Below are 7,482 nucleotides of genomic sequence, written 5' to 3' on the forward strand. Positions count from 1 at the left end.
CAATAGCGTTGTTGTCTTATGCCTAACTCTGGACAGTGTATTCTCGCACCAGCTCCATCGTCTATTTTAGAGGTATCAATACAGATTTTTAGAGTGTTGCGCGTAGCTAACATACTTTTACGTCAGCTACCTTTTTCTATGTTTACCTTGAACCTTCTTTCTCAGTTGGAAAGTGGTGTCATGTAGTCATGTAGCAGGTCCGGTGGTGGTCATAATACACCTAATGGTCACTCACCCGTTATTAAGATGGCAATATCGTACGCATGTGCCACTTTCCCAAAGGCTTTGTCTGCAAAGTTCCTTAGCAGTTTATTCACCACAAATGTCCATAGAAGCGGAGATAGCACTCCACATTGGAGAGTACCTCTACAGACTTCCTTGGTCATTTTAGCGTCGTTCTATTCTGCTCTTATCCATCAACAAGCTTCTGAGCCAGCGTTGCATAGCAGGAGCAACACCAATTGACTGGATACTATTCGGAATAGACTCTATAGAAACGTTGATCAACTCTCAGTATACTCGTATGGCCAGGAATGCTCCAAGAGTGTATTCCTTATATTCAAGAGAAGGGCGATATTAAACACCAGTGTATAGAGTGCAGTCTTTATTGATAAGACTTGGACAAGCTTCGAGGAGACATTGCGACTCTAATGTGCGCGTCCAAGGTCTTCTCTAGCGTTTTCAGAACGGAAGGAAGCTAAGCATGTAGGTCTAAACTCTTTCGAGTAGGTTGGTTATTTCCACCTATCTCCGGTATGAAAACTACCCTAACCTCTTTCCATGAATGTGGTACATGGCTGAACTTCATGCATCCCCTAAAAATCGATTTTAGCCATTGCACAGATAGACAGAGCGCATTGTGTAGCATTCCGTACGTACCGGGAGATATGTATGGGTCGAATGAGCGGATTGCCCATTCTATTTTATTCTCCGTAAAGATGTGTTCGGGAACGTTTACCGCACGACTACCTTCGTGGCCAGGACTTACCGCGTCTTGGAAAGTGCACACTGACTAAGTCTTCCAGTAAGTCCTGGAAGTTGTCCGTCCACTCTCTGGTACTTTGGCGAATTAGACCAGACGGATCGGAGCTTTCGAATAGTGAAAAGCTGTATTTAAGGCTTTTGTAAATGTAGTAAACTCTTCATGTGAGTTATACACTCAAGGTCTAAGTCTCTTGGATAATAGTATCAGCCTAAAAAAATGAATTTACTTTAAAAGTACGATGTAAGCTTCTTCGTATAAATTTTTTAGAAATTTTTTAAACCAGAATGAAGAAAAAAACCCAAAATTTCTTTTGGATTGTTATACTTAGCCAGCTAGAAAAAAGGCAACCAACATAATTTCATATATTCAAAGATTAAAAGCTTGGAAGCTCACGTGCAGATTCCCAACGAGCTGGTGGAAATACAAATGAAACGCCTGAGCAAAGTTTTGTTGACTACAAAGCATTTGCTGACTTTTAAGATCATAACAGGAGCTCCATCTTCATAGTTTCACAAAGCACTGCATATGATAATCCAATTACGATCTCTGGATTAGCCTCGAACATAATTTGAAGTAGTTAAAACGATACATACATACATATTTCTTCGACAGTTTCAAATCTAGTGCCAAAAAAGCTTTCTCACCTTGTATTCTCTAATTTTCCGTAAAATTTCCTTCACTATCGGTATACTAGTGAATTGCATTTGCCCGTATAGATAAGTGAGTGAACCTTATACTATACATATATTTCTAAAAAATATTAATATTTGCTTTCATAAATGAACTCATTCTTTAGCGGTATCTACATATATTCAACGCTCGTTTGTGTGAATGTAAAGTCGACTGGAGTCGTTTGAGCGTGAAAATTATGATATTATTGAACGAGTGGACACATTTAACGACAGTTGTAAATAACAGATATTTTACTACGGTAAATGTGTGAAAAGAACACACAGTGAGAGAAAAAGTGAAGGAGATGTGAGCAGTGAGCATGCAGCAGTCAAATACACTTACAAACATACAAAATTAAATAAATTTTTCACTTTAGCACAATCAAACATACATACGAATACATGTGCGCTTCTATGTGTATAACGGTAAATGAATATGTTTACACAAAGTCAGCGATAAATATGGTTATATAAAATTTCGTATATTTTTTCACCGTTACAAGTAAATTATATGCAAGTGTAGACGAAAACTCACATACACATACATACACATGTGGGGAATACTTACAACAACACCAGTTCGTATAAGGCAAACAAGTAAATGAACAAGTGTCCGAAATGAATGCAGTCACGACACCGACGACAATGTAATTCCATTTGTAATATGTGTATGTGCATTTGTAGATATGTATGTATATGTACGAGTGCTTATATACCCACACACACATAGAAGCACTTAAATCGATGTGTACATATGTATATGCAAATATGCAATCATAACTGACATTGAGAAAACAAATAAACCGATAGAATTGACATTTGCGTGCACATACATACAGACAAACATTGATAACTATGTATAGTATATATGCCATACGCATATGTGTGTCTGCTTATGCATTGTGTGTTAACAGTGTAAGAAATGTCTGTAGACAATTCCAATCAGCAAAAGCACAACTGCACAAGTGCTGAAGGACAACTGTTTGCATAAATATGTGTGTAAGTATGTGAGCACGCACACATGTTTCTTAATGACACCGAAATTTGGTTAACGCACAGTGGGATAATACTGCATAAATTGAGGAAAAAAAGGCAAGTCGAACAAGTGAGGAAGAGTTTTATACTCTTGAAAGCTAAAGTAATATTTGAAATTTGCTTAAACATTTAATTTAAAAGCAGGAAGTATTGCGTACCCTTGTACATCATCTTGGTTGTAAAGTTGAATGCTTGTGCCCCATTTATTATAATATTTATCAGATAATTATCTGAGAGAACATGATTATTATCTGATTTTATCCATATTCACAGCATAAGAAAATATGGTGAAAAGTTTGTTTTTCAGTTTAGATGTTTGAAAGATATATGGTATATGGTCACCTGAAATGCAAAAACTACTACTTTTTTAAAGAAAACACACAGAAACTTCAAATTTAATTGGCAATGTTTATTATCATTCGGAACTGTCGCCGGTTTTCGTTAAATATCAGTTTGTGGGCGAGAAAATGATTATTTCCAACTGCGCCTTTTTGCATTATCAACGCTCCTTAGGGTTCTTCTGTGTCGATGCAGCGCTGCCAGCGCGATTTCCAAGCATTGAAGGCATCACGTAAGGCATAGCCTTGAAAGCCGAGGTCTCGGGATCTTACTCAAACATCCAAACCTCGCCACCTGTGATTACATTATTCAAAAATTGAGGTTCACTTTCACACCTGTTCAAATTTTCTTAGCACACTTCCACTTGCCGCAATTTCTTGTGGGCAGTGAGCACTTTTGGCACCATGTTCGCGAACACTTTGCGCATGTCCAAGTGCTAAGACACAATGTCATGAACCACAGATTTTGACAAATTTAACATCTAGGCAATTAAACGAATACTTCGTCGATGGTCTGAGTTTAAAAATTTGCGCACACGAATCACATTGTCGGTGTTTGTCGAAGTCGCAGATCTTCCAGCGCAGTCTTCATCAGCGACGTCTTCGCGGCCCTCCAAAAATTCCTGGTGCCACCGAAACACACCATTTCTTGCTACAAGGCAAGAATTTTGCCTCCTTGTTTATATTAAACGTTTCTATCACAAATTCACCGAGTTTCACACAGAATTTAATCGCGTACCTCTGCTCTAACGAACGCTGCATTTTCGGCATGCAGGATTCACAGAAACACGTCACGCGAAAATATTTGTCCTGACTTCCAGGTGCTTGAAAACAACTCACCAGCTGCCCCTCTACCGAATCCAGCGGATCGCGGCGGAAGAAAATCAATCTATTACTTTCCTGTACGTAAGTTATTGCTTGAACGGACAGACAGCCGAACGAACAGACAGTCGGATTTCAACTAACGTTGTCAACCTGATCACTTATATATATATAAATATATCTCTATATCCTATCTCTGTTCGGCTATAATCGCGTAAGCGGTGACTACGCCGATAAAGAAGAAGATATCTCTATATATCTAGATGTACCTCGATTAATTTTAGGTAATAGAAACAACCGTTCTATGAACAGAACTATTATATAGTACTCTTCAGCAGCATCTTGTCACTATGCCCAATTATATGCAGAAAATATTTTAACATTCTCAATGTAAATGTAAACCGATCTGTAGGTCTAAGTAGGAAAATAACACAAATTTTGGATTCATTGATAGTTTTTCATGTATCATGTCTGTCGCAAAAGAAACAGGACTGTTATAAAAAAAAAAAAAACTAATATTTTTCAAAAGTTATATTTTTTTATTCAAAGTAGTTTCCTTATGCTTCGATGCAGCGTTTAGCCCGGTCAATTAACATTTCAAATGAGTGTTTAAGGACATTTTTTGGAATGCTCTTGAGAATATCGGTCATCGCCTTTTGGATAGCTGAAATGTCCTGAAACCAGTGTCCATTTATGGGCAAATGAAGTTTTCCAAATAGGTAAAAATCACAGGGTGCCAGATCAGGTGAGTAGGGTGAGTGATTAATGGTTAATATGGAGTTTTTTGTCAAAAATCAGTGACAAGTGTCGACCGATGACACGGCGCATTATCGTGCACCAGGCGCCAGAACCCTGCCTCACGGTATTGTGGTCGAGCACGACGAATGCGTAACAACGACTCATAACACCAAGGTAAAACACAGCATTAATCGTTTGGCCAGGTGGGACGAACTCTCGGTGTACAATACCCTCGGTATCGTAAAAACAAATCAGCATTGTCTTTATTTTTGACTTCTGAAGACGACCGACTTCTCTGATCGTCAGCAGAGTGTCCTTTGGCACGACCTTCTTTTGGAATCGCTTTAAAACCAATCTCATGGCACATTACTACGGAAAGGCACTTGATCACTCATAAACTTTTTTCATCATTTGAAATGTTTCAGTAAACGTTTTCCCAAGTTTAAAAAAAATTTAATATTTGCTCTTTGTTCAAAATATTTACGACCGATGACCAAAAGCTGCTGTCACTTTTTGATCGATAACATCGATTGTAGTTATCCAATTGTCTTAAAATTTTTACGAAATGTCAACAAGAGATCAAACTTTTTATTTCATATACCCACCAATAGGTGGCGCCACCAAAAACAGTTATATTTAGAAAGTTGTGCTTCTTTTGCGACAGACCTTGTATATATTTAAGGTATTAGGTCCAGAAGAAAGAAATCCATTACTTTTTCATTAAATTGGATTCTTAGTTCTGATCTGATGATGTGAATTAGATCAATTATGTTGTGCGATAACTTGCTGCGATTTTGAAGGTAATTTCATAAAGGCACTCTCATATAAACTTGTCAATATTGGAAAAACAAAAATACGGCAACAGTCGATTTTCACAAACCTCTATAGCGTCGAAATCATTCGCCATAGGCGGAACATGGGGTCCGCACTTTATGGTGGATGCATAAGACCCTTCCAATAATCTCGTTGCCATCATAAGAAGCAAATTTATCTTCAGTAACCAAAACTGTTTGGCCGTAAGGATGCAGTCCCAAAGTGAAATTTTTCTCATCGTCTTGGGTTGACCACCGTTTGCTTACGCTTACTCTGATAACTCGATCTGGCAGGTATTGTAGTATGAAATTTTTTCTTTCTAATGCCATATAGTGTACATAATCGCACTAGAGATGGAAGTTACTAAAGCCATCTATTGGGAAAAGAATGGATTGCTCTTTACTAGCACTTTATATCAAATATATGAAACCTTTGATTGACCTTAAGACATCTTTACTTGACTATGTGCGGTTGGTTGCTCCCATTTTAACAACGGCTATTATTCATTTACTTTCTCGATGTGCAGATTTAAGTCGGCTACTTCGCCGATAAAAATTATGTATTTATTTCGAAGAAGCGCCGAGTGTAGACAATTCTTTAATTTTCGTTTAAGAAGCTTTAAATAAAACGTAAATTTAGGGTGACAGGGAAAATAAAGAAGCATACATCTAAAAACTAATTTATTATGAATGTTAAATGAAACGACAGTCTTTTACGAAGACAACGTTTTTTAAATTCATAACCCTCCAAATATACTTACTTATTTGCTTACTCAAGGATAACGAGCACGCATGCCCTTCACATATTTCTTACTACTTGAGGATAATATTTGTCCTAATAGATCACGTCCAGCAGGCAGTGAAGCAATATAGCAGCCGCTGAAAGTGAACACCAAGACCGTGGAGAGTCGATTCGGCGCATTTCGTAGCAACTCGGACTGACGTTTGGAACGTCTTGGCGCATTTTACATCGAGATCTTAAATTAAGAGTGTACAAAATGCAGCTTGTGCAAGAACTGCGTCCGCTCAACCTTCCCAAAAGACAATGCCTCGCTCTATCGGCTCTTGAAAAGTTCCAAAAAGATCTGGCGTTTTCGACCAAAATTTTATTCAGCGATGAGGCTCATTTCTGGCTCAATGGGTATGTAGACAAGCAAAATTGCCGCATTTGGGACGAAGAGCAACCAGAAGAGACTCGAGAGCTGCCATTTCATCCAAAAAAAAAACAGTTTGTTGTGGTTTGTGAGCCATTGGAGTCGATCCACGCGTGTTATTTGTTAGTTACCAGTCAAAATGATCGAACGAGTCATCGAAAATTGGATTCAACCGATGGGCTATCTGAGACGTAGCCACGGTTAACATTTGAAAGAGATAAATAATACAATGTGATAAAAACTGCTTCTTTATTTAAGACTTTTTAAGTAATTATGCAATAAAATTATTTTAAAACAATTCTGAGATTTTTAGAGCAAGCTATTAACGTAAACAGCTCCGCAAGCTTTGTTATCAACTTTAAAAGCTTAACGAGCTTTATCAAAGCTTAAAGCTTTTGCTGCAAACTTATTGATTGCAAAAATAATATTTAAAATATGATTGTTTATAACAAAAAATTAAAAAATATCTAAATGACTTTTTGTGACTTACCGAAAAAGTAAGGCGAAAAATTCTATGAAGACCTTTTGTGGAATTTTTTATAAAATAAATAGTTTCACAACGGGTTTTTGTTTTAACTTTCTTAAACTGTTGCACTGTAAATAAGTGTATGTCACATTGTTGTTGCTTCACATACGGAAATGTCTAATTGGTTTTTACTACAATGTAAATGCTTTTAAGATCACTTCGAATTCACAATTTCACAGGCGTTTTCACCAGCGGTCGTGTGGCCTTCAAGTGGCCCCGGTGGATCAGTATTTTGCGGTAAATAAAAATAATAATTCTTCACATGTGCATAAGTGTGTGTTGGCATTACAGCAGCGCAAACAGGATGCGTGTCTGTGCGAACGAGGTGTTTTTGTTGATTTGAGGCGATTGGCGATTCCAACACACTCACCGCGGCTTTTGATGTTCGCACATAAATTTTT

The sequence above is a fragment of the Bactrocera tryoni genome, chromosome 3, assembly GCF_016617805.1.
Source record: "Bactrocera tryoni isolate S06 chromosome 3, CSIRO_BtryS06_freeze2, whole genome shotgun sequence".
In the NCBI taxonomy this organism is placed as follows: domain Eukaryota; kingdom Metazoa; phylum Arthropoda; class Insecta; order Diptera; family Tephritidae; genus Bactrocera; species Bactrocera tryoni.